The 23,899-nt window shown below is 43.0% G+C and overlaps 1 long non-coding RNA gene across 1 annotated transcript; it reads right to left on the bottom strand.

Moving 5' to 3' along the window:
* Positions 1–2,457: 2,457 nt before the first annotated feature.
* LOC131397396 (uncharacterized) lies at positions 2,458–23,833 on the bottom strand. Its single transcript, XR_009216759.1, has 4 exons — positions 23,756–23,833; positions 10,475–10,663; positions 6,230–6,355; positions 2,458–3,220 (listed from the first exon to the last, which is right to left on the bottom strand). It is a non-coding gene; the product is annotated as an uncharacterized LOC131397396 (long non-coding RNA).
* Positions 23,834–23,899: the final 66 nt, after the last annotated feature.

Genomic DNA, 23,899 nt, shown 5'->3' with positions numbered 1-23,899 from the left:
ATGCACACACTAAAATTACAAACAGCTAATATGTGTCAATTATACCTCAATAAAAATTAAAATAATGTCCGAATGTAGGTGTTACCTCTGTAGGGCAGACCCGGGAAGAGGAGAGCCTGTATCCAGTTTGGAAAGACTGGAAATTGCATCAGGTCCTCACCCTCATTTGTTTTCCAGAAGCCCCTCTGACACACAAGTGATTTCCCAGTTTAGGAGCACAGATATGTATCACCTGAGGGGGCAGACTGTCTCCTGATCATAGCTGTCTTTCATCACCAGGCTTATTTTAGTCCTTTTTACGCCATCACATCACAGAGAGGGAGTCATTGCTCAAACATTCAGGTGGAGGGACCGGAAGCCGCCATCAGTTCTTAGGGGGATGACAGACTGAGAGGTGGACAGGGGACCAACCTTCCAGAGGAATGGTTCTACTTCAGTGGGTGAGGAAGAACATTTGCTCACCCCTTCTCTGCCTCTTTTCTTAGGAATATCTACTGGTACTTGCCCATCACCCATAGAACCAAGCACCACGAAACGTGAGCAAAGAGGTCTCTTAATTTAATCCATGAATCCTGGGGAGGCAGAGGACTCCTGTGTGAGTGTTGGCTCTGCCACCTCCCAGCTCTATGACCTTGGGCTAGTCAACTTCACACTCTGATCCCCAAATTCTCCATCAGCATTTGAAACTGTGGTCGGTGTGGGATTCAGAGGGGGGATTTAGCCTTCATGCTCTAGGAATGAGGCCTTTTCCAATAGGGATGAAGGGGTCACAGGGATCCTGACCCCACGCCCAGGAGAGATGCTCATCCTCCCTCCATCAGGGTCTGTGGGGATGGGAATGATGCGAGGTGGGAAGGATTTAAGGGAACACATTAAATATGTACTGTCCATCTGTTAATATTCTACTAGCTGAATATTCAACAGTTAACAAGGAAAAGGATTCTGTCTTCACGAGGATCATATTCCAGACATGTGGATGGAGGAGAAAAAGTATGGTGAATAAATGAATGAAAATTCATTGATTCTTTAATTCATATACATTAGCATAGGGTCATGTGATATGGAAAGCTTAAGTGGATAATTTAGAGTGACTGGTAGAGAAGACCCTAGTGAGAGTGACATTTCAGATGTGATCTAATGATAAGGAAAGCCAGTCCTGAGAAGATTAGTGGAAGGATATTCCCAACAGATGGAACCATGAGTGCCATGAATCCAACCTGGGAATGAGCTTGGTGGGTTCAAGGAACCAGTGAGCCTGACGTGTGCTGGGTGAGGTGGAGTGGAGAGAGATAGACTGGAGCCAAGTTAGCTAAATGTGGGTAGGCAGTGACAAGGAGCTTGGATTTTACTTGATCTGAAACGGGAAGCCAGTAAAATATTTATATCGGAAAAGGGGCATGGTGTTCATGAAAAGGTAGAGGGGACCAATTGGCAGGTGTGAACATAATTTATTTAAAGAAACATGAGTAGAAACCATGAACCTGGAGGGAGGCTGTGACAGCCCTTGTGGAGAAAAATCATGGTGACTTGGCCAGAAAGGCGCTGGGAATGAAGTTGAGTAGGTGGAGGTAGATTCATCAGGAAAGAGATTTCAAAACATAGTTCTTGTATTTCTCAGCTGAGTGACCTTGGGCATTTTCATTTCTCTCAGATTCTCTACTTCACTGGGAGGGAACTCATACTTGGGCTGTCAGAGAAAGGGACAGCTGGGCATGGAGCCTAGGGAAGGAGCAGGGCATAGTTCTTGAAAGACAGAAGTTTAGAGTCAGGCTCTTGGGCTCTGCTGATAGCTCTTCTGGTTTTAGTGACTAAACTAATTTTCTCAACTAGACTGTTAGGCTAATGATGCCTCCCTCCAAGGCTTGTGCTGAGGAAAAGACACACATTCATAAATGTGAATGTCCGCTTACCCCAGAAGGGGCCCAGGCACAGAGAAGGTGCTCAATGTATAATATAGCACTTGCTCACTCCCTTCCCCTCTCCTGAATACCTCCACTCACCCCATTCTTAGTCATTCTGGGAGGGTACAGCAATAGTTTTTAGAGCAAGTTCAAATCACAGAACTGTGAACTAGAGGCACCCTTTAAACTCTGGCCACCTCCGTCTCAACTCTCAGTACGTGCAGCTGCGGTGGATTGAGAAGAGGCAGGAGGTAAAAGTGTTCAGCTATGGTTGATGCAGGGGTATCCCTTTCATGCAAAAACCTAATGTCTTGTCTCATGGGGCAGCAGAAAAAGACTCATTGGAGCCTGATAGACCTGATTTCTGAGATCTGCCTTTCTCTCGGTGCCTCTTGGGATTTGGACCACTGTCATAACTTCTCTTGGATTTTTGTGCATGTGTTAAAAAATTGAGAAAGTAATTGGTCAAATTTAGAGATGGGGGGAATTTGAGACAAGATATGTAATGAGTCCAGCAGGTACCGGCACAAATAGGCAACCAATAAATATGGGTTTTTGTCATTTTTTATTGACAGAAGCACATCTTCCTCAAGGACACTTCAGCAAGCTGTACATTCCCATTGGACTCTCCATAGCCTTCATCTCCACTGGCATTTTCATTGCTGCTCCTTTTTGTCACTGGTGTTCTTCAAAAAATCTTTAAGTCTGAAGGAGGAGAGGACAGTGTCATCTGGGCAGAGTAGGAGGTGTGATTGGGGCACAAAGATGCCTGTTCACTTCTTGTGAGCCGATCTGTGGTTTTGATGCTGAGATCCATGATGGAAGATCTTCTAGAGAGACCAATGCGACCCTTGTCCTTTCCCTCAACTCACCAACCACCCCCATCTCTCCTCCATCTCTTCCTCAACTCTTGGGAATCCACTGACCTGAGAAAGGAGTTAGTTTCTAAATGAGGATATAGGAGGAGGACAATGAGTTTGGACAATACCTTGGAGCATTCAATGTATGCCTGTGGCTGTATGTGGGTTTTTTTTAACGTAGTGGGGTAAGCAGCCTGAGCTACCTCGGGCACACCACTACATTTTTCTGGCCTTGATGTCTATGATATAAGAGACCTCTGAAGAGTCTTGACTACTCCTTCCACTCTCAGATGCTGCCATTACGGAAACAGAGCCCAAGAAAGACTAAATGATGGATGGCAAGGTGAGTTCTCCCAGCCCAAACCCTCACCACAGCACAGCTTCTCCACGTGTCCAATCATTCTGCCTTCAATGATCACTTCTCAGTCCATTATTCTTTACCTTTCTCTTCTTAGGATCCTGCAGCAGAAGAAACACAGAATGTGATATACGCCCATTTGAACCACTGTAGCCTCTCACAGAGAGGATTGACTCCCACTTCCGTAAGCCCTAAGTACCCCTCAGCTCAGCACAGTATCTACATGGAACTCAACGTAAACCAAGTCCATGCGGAGGCCAGACCTGGCCCCAGGCTCTAAGCACACAGATTATTACCAAGCAAGGACCTGGATTTCTTCCAAGGAGGAGTTCCTCTAAGGATACTCTTCTTCCTCTGAAACCCCTCCCTAGACCTATGAGCTGACCATAGCAGAGTCTCAAGACTTGTAGTATCACCTTTAAAATCTAAGTACTTCTTACTAAATGATCAGTTCTATTACAGGACTCTATTATGAATAGCCAATAATTTCCAGAGATTTTCCTGTACTCACCCACACATACTGGAAATCTAATCATTATCATCCTACTTTTCCTGAAATACTACTAAAGCAAATCTAGAGAGCCTGATGTGTGTACTCTACCAGTTAATTCTTCAATTAATCAATAAAATTTTACAGAGACAAGGTAAATTCTGTCTGAGCTACCTAATATGATAGCCACTACCGATGCATGTCTATTTAAATTGAAATTAGAATAGATTAAATTAAACACCATTTAAAATTCAGTTCCTCAGCTACACTAGCTACAATTCCAGTGCTCAGAAGCCCCATGTACCTGCTAGCTGTGTTGGAGAACAGAGTAAATATACAACATTTTCATCCTTGCAGAACATAATAGCTGTTCTAGATTGATGCAAATTTAAAGACATAGGGTCTATATTCTCATGGAGTTCAGTCTGATGGAGAGACTTACAAGTAATGATAATATTTAACATCTATTATGATTTGACCACATCTAATGGAATGTGAGTACCAAGCAGAATCTCCTTCTAGAATGTCTCATCACCTCTTAACTCCATGAAAATTCCTGCCAGATATATTTTCACTCAGACTCTGAGAATATCATCTCTTACTTATACATTTTCTACATCCCCACTGTCTTCTGGAGAAAAAAACACACATCTGTCCTTAGCACCCAATACACTCAAGATGTTGGCTTCTTCTGATCCCTCCATCTTACCCTTAATTCCTTTTTTTCCTAATTGATTCAGTATCCACACAAAACAATCTACAGACTGCTACATACAATAAACTGTTACTCAGCTCTTGGAATTAGAACACGCTATTCCTCTACCTGGCAAATTTCTAAATTTCTTGAGCATCCCAGTGTAGACATCACTTTCATACCAGCATCCATATCTCATGGTCTTAGTTGCATGGGTCTTTTGTCCCCAGAGTGCTTTGGCCATCACTCCAACATGCCCAATATGTTGAGTTATAATTGCCAGTTCTCCACTGGCCCCTCAATCCTGGACCATGAGCTTCCTGAAACAGGATGGAGTGTGACTACTGTCTGGGACTCAAGTGCCCAGCAGGAGCCTGCCCAAAGGAGGTCTTGGGAAACACATGCCTGGTGAAGATGAAGATGCCCACGCCCCACCAGACAGAAGATGGTGGTGCAACTTCTGAAAACATCTATTGTCATGCAAAAAATGTTTCTCTGTCTCCCTGAGTCAACAGGAGGCTTATGCTTCCTCCATCGCCTGAGATATGTGGAGCTAGTGGCAAATTCTGGACACTGGATGTGAGAATAAATGGCAAGCACACTGCAATTCAGGCTCTTTATATGGTGACCCCAGACTCTCCAGGCCTATTCTACTGCTAGGTTGGTCCTGGAGGAATCTGTTTTGGTAAGAGAGGTAAAAATGATAACCAAGATCCTCTTCTCACTGAAAAACTGCATGATGGACAGTTACTCTGCAGATCAACTGATGCTCAGAAGAAACTGATAAGCAGGAAATAAGTTTCATTTTGCTTTCACAACATAAATCATTCTCTCAAGAATAACAATGTATAAGAGGCAGTTTTTAAAAAGGAATGGTTTATTATAAATGATAAATGAGACCTGAAAAGGGACTTCCCATGTCCGATGCTCCTATAATTTGGTTGTACTTAAGAGTGGCTTTTACTTTTTTCTGACGGGAGAATAAATCAAATAATTTTCCACTCTTAAAAGTGTTTTACTCTTTTATTTTCCTTCCTACAAAGAATGCTTAAATGACTTGAGAAATTAAAGCTTTCCTAATTTTTTAGACTGGGATTTGTTTCCATAATGTTTTCATTCTTCCACATTGCCCAATGATCCTGAGATTGTTTTATATCTTGTTTTGATTTTATTTTCACTCTATTTTTTTTTGAGGAAGATCAGCCATGATCTAACATCCATGCCAATCTTCCTCCTTTTGCTGAGGAAGACTGGCCCTGAGCTAACATCTATTGCCAATCCTCCTCCTTTTTTTCCCTTTTACTCCCCAAAGCCCCAGTAGATAGTTGTATGTCATAGTTGCACATCCTTCTAGTTGCTGTATGTGGGACGCCGCCTCAGCATGGCCAAACAAGCGGTGCGTTGGTGTGCACCCAGGAACCGAACCTGTGCTGCCAGTAGCGGAGCGTGCGCACTTAACCACTAAGCCATGGGGCCAGCCCCTATTTTCGCTTTATTTACTCACACAATCTTTTTTTATGCTGAGGAAGATTGTCCCCGAGCTAACATCTGTGCCAATGTTTCTGTTTTTTTGTGTGTGGGATGCCACCACAGTGTGGCTTGATGAGCAGTGTGTAGGCCCAAGCCCAGGATCTGAACCCGTGAACGCCAGGCCACTGAAGTGGAGCACATGAACCTAAACACTACACCACCAGGCCGGCCCCTCACATAAACTTTTGAATAAATCAAATTCTCAGGAAGCAAATGACAGATTTAAATTTTAGGTAAGAAAAAATTGAGAAGTTCCATATGACCATCATATTCTCTATATTTTTGGATTTCAGCCTTTTCTATGAATAGGACACCTGAATATAGGGAAGCCAACCAGGCTGGTCTCCATGGAGGGACAACTGGAGTTGTTGTGCCAGGTCAACCCCACACACTCACAGAACACGTCTGTCCATCTGGGCATCTTTCTGTCTGTCTATCCACTTAAGGAGGGTGTGGTCATGGTTTAATTTCCAGTTCAGGACACTGATCACCTTGTGGCCACAGCACCAATCAACATCAGTCCTTCATGCGAGAAAACACAAGCGGAGACCTGAGTTAGCAGCCCCACATTCTGTGTTTCCCAGAATAGAGTCATAGCCATTCATGGGCAGCCTCTAGGGCATCCACCTGACAAGTGAGTCCCTTATCACATGTCTGGGTCCTGGACCTGAGGGTGAAGGGGCAGATGCTGCATTTGTATCTCAGTCATGGGTGCCCTATTATCACCGTTCCCCAGAGAGGACTTGCAATTTACAGGTGGCCCCATGCCACCCTGAGCTCTAGGGTTGCGTGTGAACAGTGTGCCCTGCTTCTTGGTTATGAATTTCACTTTAGAGGTACAGCCCTTGCATCATCTGTGGGCCTAATAACACTGCTCTGTGATCCAGGGATACCTCTGCCTGGGTTCCCATCAGGTCAGTTCAACTAGGGTAAGCAATGACCCAGACTGGAACAGAAGGGACCCCTGGCATGGTGCATCCAGCACTTTCTAGCCACAAAGACACACAAAGCATTTTCACCATGAGGAGCAGTCACCTCCAACACCACCAATTTGAATGTGGGGGTCTTTGAAGTTACAAGCCTCCTGTCGGCTCTAGGACTCAATGAGCAGAAGCCCTTAGCACACCAGGGATGAGGATCTTGCCCAGGGATAGCCATTGCTTGAATGTCTCTGTCCACGTTCTTTGACCTCAGAGATGGGACCCTGCTGACTCTCCCTTTATCAGAACAAAAGTGTGCTCTCTCCTCTCCAGACCCTCTTCTTCCTGGGGAATTGTTAACTCTGAGCTTTGATGAATCCTTGCAGCACTTCTCCTTGGTGCCCTCAAAAGCTACAGAAAAGGCTGAAAATTAATAGCCCTGCTGCCCTAAACCCTCAGGAAAGAGGATTAGCAAACACTGTGAACACTCCCGTTTCCCTGGAATGTGCGTAAGGGCTTGTTGTCCACCATTGCTTAAACAAAAAACAAAACGTGCTCACTGAATAGACAGAAAGAGGAAGCCCCAATATGAAGCACAATCTGGAACCTCACATTTAAGCAGAACAGTATTTTGTACAATCTGAACGCAGGCTCCATGGTCCGGTGAACTTTGCCAACTTAAAAGGCAAATTCGCCTATTATTTTACCCTCAACATGAGTTTGTTTGGGAATAACCAAAAGATTGCAATTCAGGATGTGCATGCTATGGTGAACCATAAGAAAATCCAGCAAACAAAGGAGGGGAGCTGCTTTTACCAAGTAAAGGAGGAGTAGGGAAGGGCTATTCTCAAGGAAAGTCCATTGGGGGAAAACAACTGTTGAGAGTGGCAGCGGCTTCTCATTGGCTGGGATGCTGCATTTCTTATTGGCTGGGCTGTTGCCAGGTGGGGAGAGAAATCTTCCTTCTGTAGTAAAGTAATTGTATGTCCTGCTCAAGATGCAAGCCATCATTCTTCCTGTTTGGTGTAATTGATGATGTGTGATGGGGATGAGAACTCCCGCTACAGGCCATCATAACTCCAATTTAGTTAAGGTTTCTTTTACTAATTTCCACAACTTCAGCCTCTCCTCTCAGCCACACAGGACTGATTGGAGTGAAAGTGAGGTTCACATTGACTCACACCTAGAACAGTGTTTACCAGATGTCTTTTATGTCTTTAGACAGAAAACCACTTAAAATGATAAATGTCAGTTTGATCAAGCTGCCAGAAGTGCGTTTCTTATCAGGTACCCAGAGACAGGTCTAAATTCTTGCTTATCCCTCAACTCAGCAATTCTAATTCATGATGGCTACTTTATTTTACCTTATTTCATTTTTTATATTGGTTATTAGCCTGCTTTCTAGAAAAAGCAGTTGATACTTGGACTTGTTTTTAAAGATATTGATGATCTCACAAGCCTTTTCCTTCCCTATCCTCTAAAGAGAATATTTGAACCAACTCAGAGATCGAGTGCATCCAGGATTAACAAAGTTCCTATTGGGGTCTGACCAGAGCCCTGAGCTTCGTCCCCAGCACAAGATTCCCTGAAAATCACCGCTGTTTGTGTGACGTGCCACACACGACTGTGTGTCATGTTAACATGAGGAAAATGCACACGATTCTGGGACTTGAGTATTTCGTATTATCAAAGGCAAAGTTAGGGACATACTTTAAATGCCAGTGTTCATCCAAATACTTCATCTCTGATGAGTGTCATTTTCAGAAATCATGCTGCCCCTTATAAGGACACCACTGTTCATTCTCTGTGTTCACACAGGAAATCCCACAGAGAGAACTCTCCACAAACACCTCTATGTCCACTTTAAAGGTAAAACCACTTGGAAGGTGAACTTGCTATTTCCTGGATGTGTGTGTGTCTGTGTGTGTAGCTGTGTGTGTGCATGGGTATACATGGGGGCATATATTTCTACTTGGAGACAACCTAGCAGATGGTCATGAGAGATAATTGTTGTCTATCCATGTGACACTGTTGATGGGGAAACTCTGAGTCGATGCTCTCAGAAAACAAGCCAGGCAACCTGGCATTAGTGTAAAACCCTGTGACCCCCTCCTCTGCCCCAGAACAAGGCAACATGGGCTGTGGTGGTGCCAGGGCCCTCAAATGCACCCCCTACACAGCCTGGAAAAAATGGTGTCGACTGGAGGAAAGAGATGGGGACCCAGGTTTCCACTTCAGCCTGGTTCTAGTGCAGCGAACCCCCTGCAGCTTTGGTCCTTTAAAGGAGAGGCTGGTCCTACAAGGGCTGGGACAGTCCTCCACAGGACCATGTAACTTCTGCTCTCCCCTCCCTCACACCTGCACCCAGATATCTGGGGCATGCTAAGAGTCAGGACCCTGGCACCTGGGCAGGTGTCTCAGAGGCTGAAAATTGATTGGAAGTCATTTGGTTAAAGATGTTTTAATAATGTAATTAATGAGCAATGCATATATTTAGTTCTAAATGCAGCTTAATGTGATGAGATTTGGAGGCAAACAGAGACATTATGGGGTCACTGAGTCCTCTGCAAATTGTCCCTTTGTCACAGCCTTTTGTGGAAACGGGGTAGGCAAGCGTCCCTCACCAGAGTCTGAGCTGGGGGTGTGGACACATGAGCTTAGCCCGTCATCAAACTCTTCCAGCAACCATGACCCCCTACCTTCTTAGTGGGTCCTCACAATACACCTCCAAGATGGGAGCACTTTAAAACTGTGCTTTTAATGCTGGGAACTCTGAGCATTGACCCACTGAGATAAATTTCCCAGAACCCACATTTTGTAAAGAGTTTTATCTACGATTGAAATTGGACCTGTGTCAGGCTCCAAATCCTGAACAGCACATGCGCACGTACATGGCCTCACTCACTGACAACACTCCAAGTGAAGGGTGGCGCCCCCTAGAGCAGAGGCTGGAAATGCACTCTGTGAGGACAGGGTAAACTACCACTCCATCAGAGCCCCCAGTAAAAACACCACAGAACTTCTGTCATTATTCCAATTCAGTCGTGTCCATGAATAGATGCTGATCAGTCTATGCATGCTCTTGAGTCCTGAAATAGTTGTTCTGGAGCATTTCATCCAGCTTTACAGTTGATTATTGTGGACATGCTTGGTCAACCACAAAAATCATTCTGGAATTTGCAAGTTTCCACCTTACACATTTTTGTGTGCATCTAAATACATAAACAATGTTAGCCAATTTTTCTGGCAAAAAAACCCCCAACAAACATCTTTACACACTTTTTGTCTGTATATACATGTGGTCCTTGGATTGGAGAGACAGAGCTGAGTTTTGAGTTACAAGCAACAATTTCAGATAAACAAGAAAAGTCAGAATTTAATTCTTCATTTCTCTTCTAAGCACGCAGAACCACAGTCTCTATTAACTGTCTTTGTTTAGCAGGAGAAGTAAAGAATTTGCAACCAACCCTAGGCTAAAACATATGAGGTGGGACATGTGATTTCTCTTCTGCAAAGAGTTTTATAAAATTAACAATATTTATATATTAGCTTGGGAAGAGAACATTGTATATTATAAAGTGAATCATAGCTATGGCTTTCAAAGGGCAGCAAGATCTGTTAAAATCCTTACATGATGGTAGAGTTTAGGAAAACTAAATATGGTACATTAGACCTGAGGTGTGTTCAGTGACGTGGCTCAAGTCAGACACTCAGCACCCACCATCTTTAGGGGGAGAAGTTGGTCATCTTCCTGTGTGACTGGCACCATGTGAACTGTACAAACTGTGGTGTGGGGATCCGGCCCACCACATCCTGTGAACTTGTCAGCTTTGCTCAGCTCCTACCTCCAGTCCAATAGAAGCAGCACCATGTCCCCCAAATACCTCAGCCTCCTGGGTCTTGGTGAGTTCTGGAAGGGAAGGGAGAAGAGGGTCATGGTGGAAATCTGGGATTCTTCACGGTACATGACAAGGTTCAGTGGATGGGGCACATCAAAGCCTGGGACCCATCGGGAATAAGTCATCTCTGATGTGGTTTCCTTTCAGGATTCTGTCTGAGCCAGAGGATCTGGGCACATGTGGGCAAGTCCTCCCTAGTCCCTCATTACTGCGTGGACCAAAAGCAGTGTGTTTTATCCAGGACTTGGGGACACAGAGGAGTAGGGGCTGAGGGAGATGACACTGGGGGACCCATGGTGAGACTTCTGGAAATACAAGGAGAGCAGCATGCCCTGTGGATCCTAGGCTCTTGTTTTGTCCTGGAGACTCTGTCTACACACTCCCCAGAGGCTAACCCAGCTCTGTATTCACCTGAAGGAGGCTGTGAATTTCAGAAATTGGGGTCGAGGCAGATGCGTGTCATCTCTATGATGAGAGGGGGACAAAATACTGGACCCACAGAGCCCTCCCAGGACCAGGACCACACACGCCTTCTCCATCTGTCCTTGAAATTAAGATCTGTAGGGCCTCCCGCTGACCTCCCTCAGGGGAAGGGACTGGCCAATAGTCAAGGCCACCTGGACCTCGGGGCACACTCTGATGTAGGAGAGCTTAACAAAAGATCAGGGTTCATATTTCACCTAATTTTCATCAAGTAGAACTTGCTCCACTCTTCTGTGTATAATTGTTGTTGTTATTTAAAATTGCATTTTAAGAGAAACTGTTTTTCAAGATTTTATCAACACTCTTGCACAAGCAACAAAATCAAGAATAAACAAGTAGCTAAACAATAGTCTATTATTCAGCCACTAAAAGAAGGGAAATTTTGCCATTTGCAACAACGTGGATGGACCTTGATGGCATTATGCTGAGTGAGATAAATCAGAAAGAGAAAGACAAATACTGCATGATCTCACTTACACGTGGAATGTGAAACAAACAAACAAACTTGTAGTAGGAGTGAATAGATTTGTGCTTAGCAGAGGCAGGCGGTGAGAGGAGGGAGAATGGGATGAAGAGGGCCAAGAAGTATAAACCGGAGTTGTAAGATAAACAAGTACAGGGGATGGAATATGAAACGTGATGACTACAGTTAGTACCGCTGTATAGTGTATCTGAAAGTCTTTAAGAGAATAGATCCTAAGAGTTCTCATCACAGGGAAAAAAACTCGTATTTTTTTGGTATCTTTATGAGATGATGGATGTTAACTAAAATTATCATGGTGATCATTTCACAATACATGTAAGTCAAGTCATTATGCTGTACACCTTAAACTTACATAATACTCGATATCAGCTATATGTCTATAAAACTGGATGGATGGATAGATGGATAGATAGATAGATAGATAGATAGATAGATAGATAGATAGATAGATATAGATAGATAGATAGATAGATAGATAGATAGATAGATATAGATAGATAGATTAGTGAGTCAATAAATACAAAGATATGTACATACATAAATATAAATTATGGCACTACCACTTCTTGAATGGGTTGACGATCTTTATCAGGCTACTTTCTCTCTTGTTCTCATATATACATAAATATCAGTCTTCAATTAACAGTTCTGATAAGGAAAATCATTCTCTGAATACTGAACAGCCTCCACAGACTGAAGAGGAGAGCGACACCCAACATCTAAAGGTGCTCTGAAGAGGCATAAATGACTGAAATGATTCATCCCAAGGTGACAGAGAGAGAGGTCCTACTTCTCACAGAAACCAGCATGTCAGTCAGGGGGCTGTTTGTGAGAAATAAAACCCACATTCCAGGGCCAAGACAAAGAGCTGTGCTTTCCTGGGGGAGCAGAAGCGTATTGTACCAAACTCGCCAGGCCCCTCCGTCCCCACCACCCCTCAGTTGACCATGTCTCTGAGGGCACCATTGACGTCTCCAGTCAACCAAGGTAGGAAGGGAAGGTTGCCCTCACTTCCTTGTCTCTTACACCTCTCAGCCAATCACCCAATAAAAACCATTCAGCCTCCAGAGTGCCTCTGACCCCTGCTGTCCTCCCCATCCACAGATTCCAGTCCAAAGCCCACACCTGAACACATCTGACCTTTGTGGTCACATCCACCACTTTCCTGGTTTCTGAGCTCCAGGCCCACACTCCCTTCTCCAGTTCCTCCGTCTTTCTACATCCATTTCAGAATCCTTCCACAGTCTTTCTAACATCCATTTCAGAATCTGTCCCTTCCCTGACCCAAATCCTTCCATGGTCCTCCCTGTCTTTAGGGTAAACTCCAAATGCTTTTCTCTGAACTCAAGGCTGTTCATGATCAGTCCAGATGTGACCCTCCACCCTCAGCTCTCAGTTCTCCTTCCCCCCAAACCAGACAGTGCAGTCATACCAGAAATACACACACACATACACATACACTCACACACACACTCAGACAATGGGCCTTTTAACACTCCTGTGCATTCCCATATCAACTTTCCTGCAGAGCGTAGATCCAACAAATTACTTCCCAACTCCCAGTCCAAAATAGACACAAAGGTAAACTGTGTATGATTTCTATCCTCTGTTAATGTGTTTTGTCTCATTAAGAGACGTGTGAGTTTAACATGAGAAATTCACATAAATCATTTATAATACTGATTGACATACCAGTATTGGAGTAAGTGGAGTTCAACTATTGTTCATTTTTATTTATTTATTTTTATTCATTTGCTTTATAGCAGCTAATGTGACCTTCATAAAAATCTCTTATCATAACAGTCTTTGCTGATATATTCCATTTCTCTTAAAAATAAAATCCAATGTCCTCACGTGGTGGACAGCACCGTGCATGACCAGCCACCACCTTCCCCTCTCTTCCTCCGTTTCAGATATTCTCATGTCTCTAGGGTTCACTAGAATGCGCTTTCATCTCTGGACAGTTCTCGTAGGTGTCCCATCCCATAGGTCTCCCGCTCCTCAAACAGCTGTTCCCTTAACCATTGTCTAGTCATGGTCTCTAGTTACTCTCATATTTCTCCGTATTTCATCTTTGTCAATAAATTAATGGTAATATCAGCCTTTGAATATCTATGTTCTGTGAATCTGAGTTCTCAGAACACAGCAAATGGTTTACCTGGATCACAGATGTATTTCTGGCGTCTGGCACCAATGCCTTGAACATAGTAGGTGCTCAACAAATATTTATTTATGGACTGGCCAAAGACAGAAGGTAAATTCCACTTGGGGAGGCACTGAGGAAATAAGTGGTGTGTCCTATTTAGAGCCAGCCTGTCAGAGACCAGCTCAGGATGAGAACCTAGGTCCCCACCCACCCTGAGCGGGATTCAGGCCAGGCAGAAAGAGTCTTGGGGACGAGATGGGACCTCAGCTCCGGGCTGAGACATCTCCAGAGGGCCTGGAGTCCTCCTGAGCCCCTGCTCTGGAGAAAAGCAGAGCCCGGCCCAGGGAGGGGCTGTCCATTCCTGTGGGTCCACAGCTGTGGGAACCTGAATGGGCGGCAGCAGCCCCTGACTTACTGCATCCTGTGCATCTGTCCATCCCTCAGGCAGCGTGGTCTCCTCCATCTGCACAGCGGGAGTGCTCAGAGCAGGCACCACGGTTTCCATCCTCTCTGCTCTTCTCTGCCTCGGTCAGTTGTGGAGAGTGGGAAGGGGGACAGTGGGAGGGGATGGGGAGGCTCCACATCCCCTTGTTCGTGGGGAACCTCAGGGCTCAGGAAGCTCGAGTGGACTGGGGCCCTGATGGGAATGTCAGTCTAGAAAAAAGACTTCTCTAGAATCTCAAATCGGAAAATCTAGAAACAAAACACTTAATACAGCACACATGTACACATTTAAGGTATTCTTTCAGCTTTTCACTCATGAAATGCGGAAACATACATGCAAGTATGTGTTAAGGTTTCCTTCTTTTCTCTCGAATCTCATGTGGAGGGCAGGTGGTCATTACCTCATGAGATTCTGTCCATCTTGATGCAGCCTCGTGACAGGCTGATATCCAACTTCCTGCAGGGGCTGCATGCCCCAAGCCCAAGGACAGAGGCCTGCAGATCAGGTAATTCCTGCCCTAAAGAACCACAGACTCTCACCCTGCCCTTGGCCCCTCTCTGTCCCTAACACTCCTGTCTCCTCCGGCTCCAGCCCAGCCGATGATGCAAGAAGAGACCCTCTGTGAGAGGAAGAGGAGGGGCCACCCTCTGGGGTGAGCACAGAGATTTCAGTAGGCCATGGGAGTATAGGCTGGGAGGGTCTGGGTATTAGGGGTCAGAAGGACTGAAATCCAACCCTGAGTGGCCTGAGGCACATGTCCTCACCCCAACCACATACCTATCCCCCTACTCTCCTCCTGGTCCAGGCTGGTGCGTCTGAAGCTCCCCAGGACATGACGTACACTCAGCTGAACCATTTGACCCTCAGACACTAGACAACACCCCCTTCCTCCCAGTCAGAGGAGCCCTCAGCAGAGCCCAGCATGTACATTGCTCTGGCCATCCACTAGCCCAGGAAGAACCTAGACCCCATACTTCAGGGTGGGAGGCTGCAGGAACACCAGACAGTACAAGAGCTTCCCCCAATGGACACTCACCTAATGACTCCAAACCAGCCTGGACACCTACCATTGACCACCAGGAGCTTTTGGGACACTTTGGAGATCACCTGATTCTGTGATCAAAGATAACTAGTATCTCCACATTTTGAAAATAAAGCAGCAGCCTTTTCAGTAACCCATGAGTGAAATGAGAAATCCAAACCAGAAGTGAGAGAACGTTTTAAATTAAATGATGACGTAAACATTACACATCAAACCTACAAAATGGGAAAATTAAGAACCGTGAATGAATATTAGGCAAGAAGAACCTTAAAAAAATCAATAACCTAAGCTATCGTACCAAGAATTTAGAAAAAGAATACCAAATTATTCCAAATGAAGGTAGAAGGAGGGAAATAATAATGAGGAGAGTTGCTACTAATAGGACTAATAAGAAATAGAGAAAAATCAATAAAGCCAGAAAACCTCATCCTTGAAAACATTAATCACACTTATAAATCCCAGCCACACTGCCCAAAGAGAAAAGTGAAAAGGGGCAGGTTACGTTGTCAGGGCAGCATCACAGATCCTACAGACTTTCAATTAAATAGATAAGAGATCATTATGAACAATTTTATGCCAATATATTAGAAAATGTAGATGAAATGGACAAAATCCTCAAAAACACTATATACCAAAATGATGGATAAAAATAAATAGAAAATCTGAATTATCTTATATAGTAAATATGTTGAATCTGTAATTAAGATTTTCCCAAAAAATCTGAGTCTGGGAAGATTCACTGGTGAATGCTTCCACACACTTACGCACTTATGAAATACACACATACACACAAGGACACACATACACACACACACATACACACATGGACACACACATGCGTATACACACACACATAATACACATACCAAACTTAAATATGCTTCCTCTGAAAATATGGAAGGGGGTGATAATATTCCTTCCAACATATTTTATCAGGCCAGAAAAAAAATTGTTTACTAAAACCTGACAAGGAAAGTACAAAGTGGGAAAATCACAGGAAGCTGTCTCACAGGAACTTAGCGGTAGATTCCTACAAAAAAAATTCCAAAACAACATTCAGCGATATATAAAATGGATAATGTATCATGACCATGCCAATATGTGTGGTTGGTTTCATATTCAAAAATCAATCAATACATTTCAAACGTAAAAGAAAAAATAGAAAAAAATTATCACAGCAACAGATTCAAAACTTCTTATAAAATACATCACCATGTATAATAAAAAGAAACTCCTCAGAAACAAAAGGGAATTTCCTATCATTTATTGAAGCATCTTTAAAAAACTGCAATAGAATTTTTTTTTCTTTTTTGCTGATGAAAATTAGCCGTGAGCTAACATCTGTGCCAACCCTCCTCTATTTTGTTGTGGGTCACAGCAATAGCATGGCTGACAAGTGGTGCAGGTCTGTGCGCAGGAACTGAACTCGGGCTGCCGAGTGGAGCATGCTACACTTAATCACCACGCCATGGGACCAGCCCCTAGAAATAATTTTTAAAGGTAAAAACTTGAAATCTTTCTGCCTGTGATTTCAAATGAGACAAGAATGTTCACTATGACCTCTTCTATTCAGCAGGGCACTGGAAGAACCAACCACTTAAGTAAAGCAAAAAAAAAAAAAAAACATAATAAGCACTGAATGGATGGAATAAAACTGAATTACTCACAGATTACAAAACTGTGTGTACAAATCTATTATTCTAGTTTGAAAAGGATTGATCCAATGTCACTGGATACCACATCAATATATAAAAATCAGTTGCATTTCAGACTTCCAGTTTTGCACAAAGAGGAAGTAGAAGTGTGTCTCCCCAACCCCCCACGAGGCACAGTAAAACTCCTGGACTTGTATATACAACAAACATCAGAATACTCCAAACAGTGCAGAGAAGGCAGCAGATGGGCTAAGACTGTTAGGACCCCAGGAGTGACACAGTGGGTGTCAAAGAGCCATGTGAGGGACCTGGACTGTCCCCTCCACCTGACAGTAATAAGACAAGACCCCAGCCATGTGTCAGAAAAGGTCTTTGTAACAGAAGATTTAAATAAGGTCCAGACTCTCACATTGTGATATTCAAAATGTACAGACTTCAATTTAAAAAATCACTCATTCTAACAAGAACCAGGAAAATCTCATCTTGAGTGAGAAAAGACCTTTGTCAACAGAGGCTAAGATGAGGTGACACAGAGGTTGGAATTATCTGACAAGGACTGCAAAGCAGCCGTAATAAAAATGCTTTGATGAGCAATTACACACATGCTTAAAATAAATCTAATGAAAAGAAAGTCTCAAGAAAGAAAGAGAAGATACAAAAAGGAAGATAATGGAAATTTTAGGTCTTAAAACTATAATAATCAAAATAAAAGGCTCCACTGATGGGCTCAACAGCAGAATGGAGAGGACAGAGGAAATATCAAAAGTGAAGACAGAACAATAGAAATTACTCAGTCTGAACAACAGGGAGCAAATGAACTGGAAAAGAACATGAACAGAGCCTCAGGACCTGTGGGATTCTAACAAGAGATCTCAAATCCATGGGTTCTGAGTCCTAAAAGCAGAGGAGAAAGAGGAAGAGACTGAAAAACTATTCAAGAAATCATGGCTGGAATTTCCCCAAACTTAGCAAAAGTCATAAAGCTACATATTCATGACCCTCCGTGAACCCCAAACAGGAGAAGCCCAGAGAAATCCATGCCAAGATGCATCATGACCCAATTAAGGAACACAAAAGACAAGCTCCTTGAATGCAGTGAGACAGACATGCCACCTGACCATAAAGGGAAACCATTCAGATGACAGCAGGCGTCCCATCAGAAACTGTGAAGGCAAGAAGCAGTGGAATGACATTTTTCAGATGCAGAAAGAAGAGAACGATAGATCCCAAATTCTACAGCTGGTGAAATTATTCTTTAGGAATGAAGGAGAAATAAAAACATTCTCAGGTAAAAGAAAGCTAAGAGGATTTATCACACGCAGGTCTCCCCTAAATTAATGGAAAAGGAAGTTCTTGACCCAGAAATGACCTGACAAAGGGATGATCCTTGGAACATGAGGAAGGAAGAATGAAGAATGCGAAGAAAACACGTGGACACTGGGACAGTGCAGAGGACAGAGAGTCAGAACTGCCCACTTACTTTCCCTCCTCAACACTCACCTCACGTTATTTTCAAACTTTGAGGCAGCAAGAACAAGCATACGTGAATTTATGCAATGATATTCACATCCTTTGTTAATCAACTAACACTTTAGGAAGTAAGGATAAATTAAAGTTTTAATTCCCAGAGCTCACATGGTGAAGGGAGATGTTTGAATTCCATGCAGCACAGGGAACCTGTGGAACACTGTGAGCAATCAAGACACCCCCAGAAGAGCCAGGCCTTAGTAGTCAGGCCAAACGAGCTGCAGGATATGCCCAAACACAGATTGTTGTTAAAGCCTTGAAAGGAAAAGGTGAACCAAAAATTCATTTAATTGACTTCCAAAACATAGTTACGTACTCTTTAAGGAAAGGAAACAGAATCTGTATACTCAACAGTATAACTTCCATAGTGCCTGGCATAGTCATCACAAACAACCCTGCACTCAGGTGGACTAGAAGTTAGTGCTGCTCTCAAAGACTTAAAGAGGTGGGCTCACCGTATCCCTGCTTAATACACCAGGCTGGTCCCTGAAAAACTGGATGGATCCTGGGTGGTGGATGGTGGAGGACTACAGACCTCACCAACTACTAACTCCTATAAGCTGCTCTGCAGGATGGATGCATTTACTAGGACAGAATTATGCACCCTCTGGTCACTTCTGTGCAGGATCTAGTAATTAAGAAGCAGCTCTTCTTCCCCTGGGATGGACTGCAGTACATGTTCACAGTGTCCAGGGATAAACTAACTCTCTCTTTCACAGCATCGTCCAAAGGGACCCTTAGCATCTTGACATTGGGCAGAACATCACATTGTCCACAATATTGGTGACATCTTGTTACTTTGACCTGATGAGTACAGGGTGGCGAGTACTTTGGTTGCCCTGGTATGTACTCCAGATGGTGGGAGATTTAAAATAGAGAGAAAGAAAAAAGAAATCCAAAGAATCAGGGCCTGCCAAAACAGTGAACTATATAGAGGTGCAGCTCTCTGAGTCCTGCTAAGACACACCCTGTATCACATCTTGTAATACCTCACACTAAAAAAAAGACACAAATCTGGATATGAGGATTTGCATAGTGGAAGCAGTGTATACCATACTTGAGAAAAGCAATATCTCCTTATCAGGTGACTAAGAAGGCTGCATTTCTTAGTGGAGCCCAGAAGAAGATAGGGCTCTGCAGTACCAGGACCCTGCATCCATAGCCTTGTGATCTGCCAGATCTCATGGTGCTATGAGTACCCTGTGCACTGGGATGCTGTGTGAACTCCCTGTGGAGCTCCAATGGCAGATTTGAAGTTTAGCCCCCTTGGGTTCCTGCCATCACATCACCTGCAATAGAGCTGATGCCACTTAAAAAGCTGCTCCAGGGGTGATGTCAGCATCATGGTGGAGTGGGCTCTTCCCTTACACTCGTCTCCCTAAGATACAATGAAAAGGATATTCATATACCAACAGAGGACATCCACACAACACAAAAGATGTCTGAGAGACCCACGCAGACATTCATCTGAAGGTGGAGTTGCTGAATCTCCCAGAGCAAGTGGAAGGAGGTAAAAGATCTCCTCTCCCTCCCCCAATGGCAGGGACCCAGGGCATGGGGCTGCGTGCACCTCTGAGAGGAGAGGTGGGATTAGTGGCCCTCCATGGGAACACCTTTGCTCTCCAAGTTCCCTCACAGCTGTGAGAAAGCCCCACACAGAGGTGACGAAGCTCTTGCGGGGGTGTCTTCATCAAGCCAGCACCCCAGAGGAGCAGATAGTGAGGGCAGAGAGACAACACCCCAGGGACTGCACAAGCAAAACAAAGCACCCCTCTGCCCACCTGGGGCTCCACCTCAGCCAGTTGGTTAGATCAGAGTGCCCACACATATGATAGGAAAGCAGCAGCTGTGAGCGAGCAAGCCAGGGATCATGGCAGGCTCAGAATACACAGCTCCTCATCTGTAGCCAGTGCTGGCAGGTGGAATCTGTGAACAGATACTATCATTACACACAGACACAAGTCCACGCCATCAAGCAGTAAGGAAAAATATATTAATACTCCAGACTAGAAGGAAAATGACAAGAACCCGGAAATCAATCCTGAAGGCACAGAAATTTATAATTTAAATGACAGAGAATTCAAAATAAGAGATCATAAACAACTCAATTTGTTACAAGAAAATACAGATAGACAGTTCAATGAAATCAAGAACTTTGTCACAAAAGACACTGAATCTGTAAAGAAAAACAATCAGAAATGTTGGAGATGAAAAATACAATGGATGAGATAAAGAAAAATCTAGACTCCCTGAATAACAGAGCTGATATTATGAAGGAGAGAATCAGCAGCCTGGAGGACAAAAATATAGAAATGCTTCGGATGGAGGAGGAGAGAGATCTAAGACTAAAAAGAAATGAAGACATTCTCAGAGAAATATCTGACTCAATTAGGAAATACATCATAAGGATTATAGGTATTCCAGAGTGAGAAGTGAGGGAGAAAGGAGCAGAAAGCTTGTGCAAAGAAATAATAGCTGAGAACTTCCCAAACCTGGGGAAGGAGCTGGAATTACAATTGAAAGAAGCTAATAGAACTCCTAGTTATATCAATGTAAAGACACCTTCTCCAAGGCATATAGTAGTAAAGTTTGCAAAAGTCAGTGACAAAGAAAAAATATTAAGGGCAGCAAGGCAGAAGAAAATAACTTACAAAGGAATCTCTACCAGGCTTTCAGCAGATTTCTCAGCAAAAACCTTCCAGGCTAGGAGAGAGTGGAATGATATATTCAAAATTCTGAAAGACAAAAACTTTCAGCCAAGAATACTCTATCCAATGAAACTATCCTTCAGATACAAAGGAGAAATCACAACTTTCACAGATAAACAAAAGGTGAGGGAGTGCATCACCATGAAGCCCTCTATATAAGAAATGATCAAGAATTCCCTGACAATTGAAGCAAAAAGGAAAAGGTTTACAAAGCCTTCTCAAGGAGATGAATAGACAGACAAAATCAGAAAATTGCAGCTCTCTATCAGGACAGGTTACCAAACACTCATTAATAACATTAAGGATAAAAGGAAGAAAAGCATCAAAAATAATTATAAAGACATCATTTTAAACACAAACTCTCAACACAAAAAGGAATAATTTGTGACAACAATAACTTAGATGGGGATGAGCAAAGGGATGGAACCTGCTTAGGCTAATGGAGATAAGAGACTATCAAAAAATGGACTATCTCACCTATGAGAAGTTTTATACAAACCTCATGGTAACCACTAAACAAAAAATCAGAACAGAGACTCAAATCATAAATAAAGAGAAAATCATCACAGATAAACACCAAACTGAAATAGCAGTCAGAAATACATGGGAAGAGAAACAAGGGAAAAATAAAATAACCAGAAATGAGATAAAATGGCGATATTAAGCCCTCACATACCAATAATCACTCTAAATGTAAGTGGATTGCATTCTCCAATCAAAAGACACTGAGTTGGTGCTGGTCCAGTGACATAGGGGTTAAGTTTGCTCACACTGCTTTGGCAGCCCAAGCTTCACAGTTTCGGATCCCGGGGGAGGACTTACACACTGCTCATCAAGCCATGCTGTGGAGGCATCCCATGAACAAAATAGAGGAAGAATGACACAGATGTTAGCTCAGGGACAATCTTCCTCACTAAAAACAAAAAAGAAAGACACAGAGTGGCTGGATGGATTAAAAACAAGACCCCATAATATGTTGCCTCTAGGAAATACATCCAAGCTCTAAAGACAAACATAGACTCAGAGTGCAGGGATGGAAGACAATACTTCAAGTGAAGGGCCAGCAAAAGAATGCAGGTGTAGCCATACTTATATCAAACAAAGCAGACTTCAAGAAAAAGGAAAAAAAAGAGAGAGAGAGACAAAGAGGAGCAGTATATAATGATAAAAGGAACATTTCACCAAGAGGACATAACACTTATGAGTATGTATGCACCCAACACAGGAGCACCAAAGTACATAAAGCAACTACTAACAAACCTAAAGGGAGAAGTTAGCAGCAGCACAATAATAGTAGGGGACCTCAACACTCCACTTACATCAATGGATCAATCATCCAGACAGAATGTCAAAAAGGAAATAGTGGAATTAAATGAAAAACTAGACCAGATGGACTTAATAGAAAATTATAGAACATTCCATCCCAAAGCAGCAAAATACACACTTTTCTCAAGTGCATAGAACATTCTCAAAGATAGACCGTATGTTGGGAAACAAGGCAAGCCTCAATAAATTTGATTGAAAACGTATTGAGCATCTTTTCTGACCACAATGCTATGAAACTAGAAATCAACTACAAGAAAAAAGCTGGGAAAGTCACAAATATGTGGAGACTAAAGAACATGCTCCTGAACAACAATTGGGTCAGTGAAGACATCAAAGGAGAAATTAAAAAATACTAGAGACAAATTAAAATGAAAATACATCATACTAACTTGTACAGGATGCAAGAAAAGTGATTCTAAGATGGGAATTCACAATAAAAAAGGCTCACCTCAACATACAAGAAAAATCTAAAATAAGTAATCTTAAACTACACCTAACAGAAGTAGAAACAGAAGAACAAACAAAGCCCAAAGACAGCAGAAGGAGGGAAATAATAAAAATGAGAGAAGAAATAAATGAAATAGAAACCAAAAAAAAAAAAGAAAAGAAAGTAGAAAAGAATAATGAACCTAAGAGCTGGTACTTTGAGAAGATAAAAAAAAATTGATAAACCGTTAGCCAGACTCACTCTGAAAAAAGAGAGAAGGCTCAATAAATAAAATTAGCAATGAACAAGGAAAAATTACGACGGATACCACAGAAACACAAAGAACCAAAAAAGAATACTATAAAAACTATATGCCAACAAATTGGATAACCTAGAAGAAATGGATAAATTCTTAGACTCATACAACCCCTCAAAACTGAATCAAGAACAAATTGAGAATCTGAATAGACCAATCACAAGTGATTGAAACAGTAATCAAAAACCTCCCAAAAACTTACGTCCAGCACCAGATGGCTTCTCTGAAGTATTCTACCAAACATTCAAAGATTTAATACCTATCCTTCTCAAACTATCCCCCAAAACTGAGGAAGACGGAATGCTTCCTGACTCATTCTATGAAGCCAGCATCACCCTGATCCCAAAACCAGACAAGAACAACACAAAGAAGGAAAATTACAGGCCAATATCACTGATGAACATAGATACAAAATCCTCAACAAAATATTGGTAAACTGAATAAAGCAATACATTAAAAGGGTCATACACCATGATCAAGTGGGCTTTATACCAGGGATAAGGGATGGTTCAACACCCACAAATAAATCAATGTGATACACCACCTTAACAAAGTCTCTTCAGAATCGTCCTTCAGGGAGAGCAGAGTGAGGCCCTGGCAGGGGCTGTTCTCCTTCCTCTGAGACCACAGAAGAGGAACCCATGATGTGTCATGTGTAGCTGGTACCTTGTCACACTCCCTGCGTCTT

Source organism: Diceros bicornis, chromosome 34 (genome assembly GCF_020826845.1).
Source record: "Diceros bicornis minor isolate mBicDic1 chromosome 34, mDicBic1.mat.cur, whole genome shotgun sequence".
Classification (NCBI taxonomy): domain Eukaryota; kingdom Metazoa; phylum Chordata; class Mammalia; order Perissodactyla; family Rhinocerotidae; genus Diceros; species Diceros bicornis.
The sequence above is the reverse complement of the archived record's forward strand: the minus strand, read 5'-3'. Positions and strand labels throughout refer to the sequence as shown.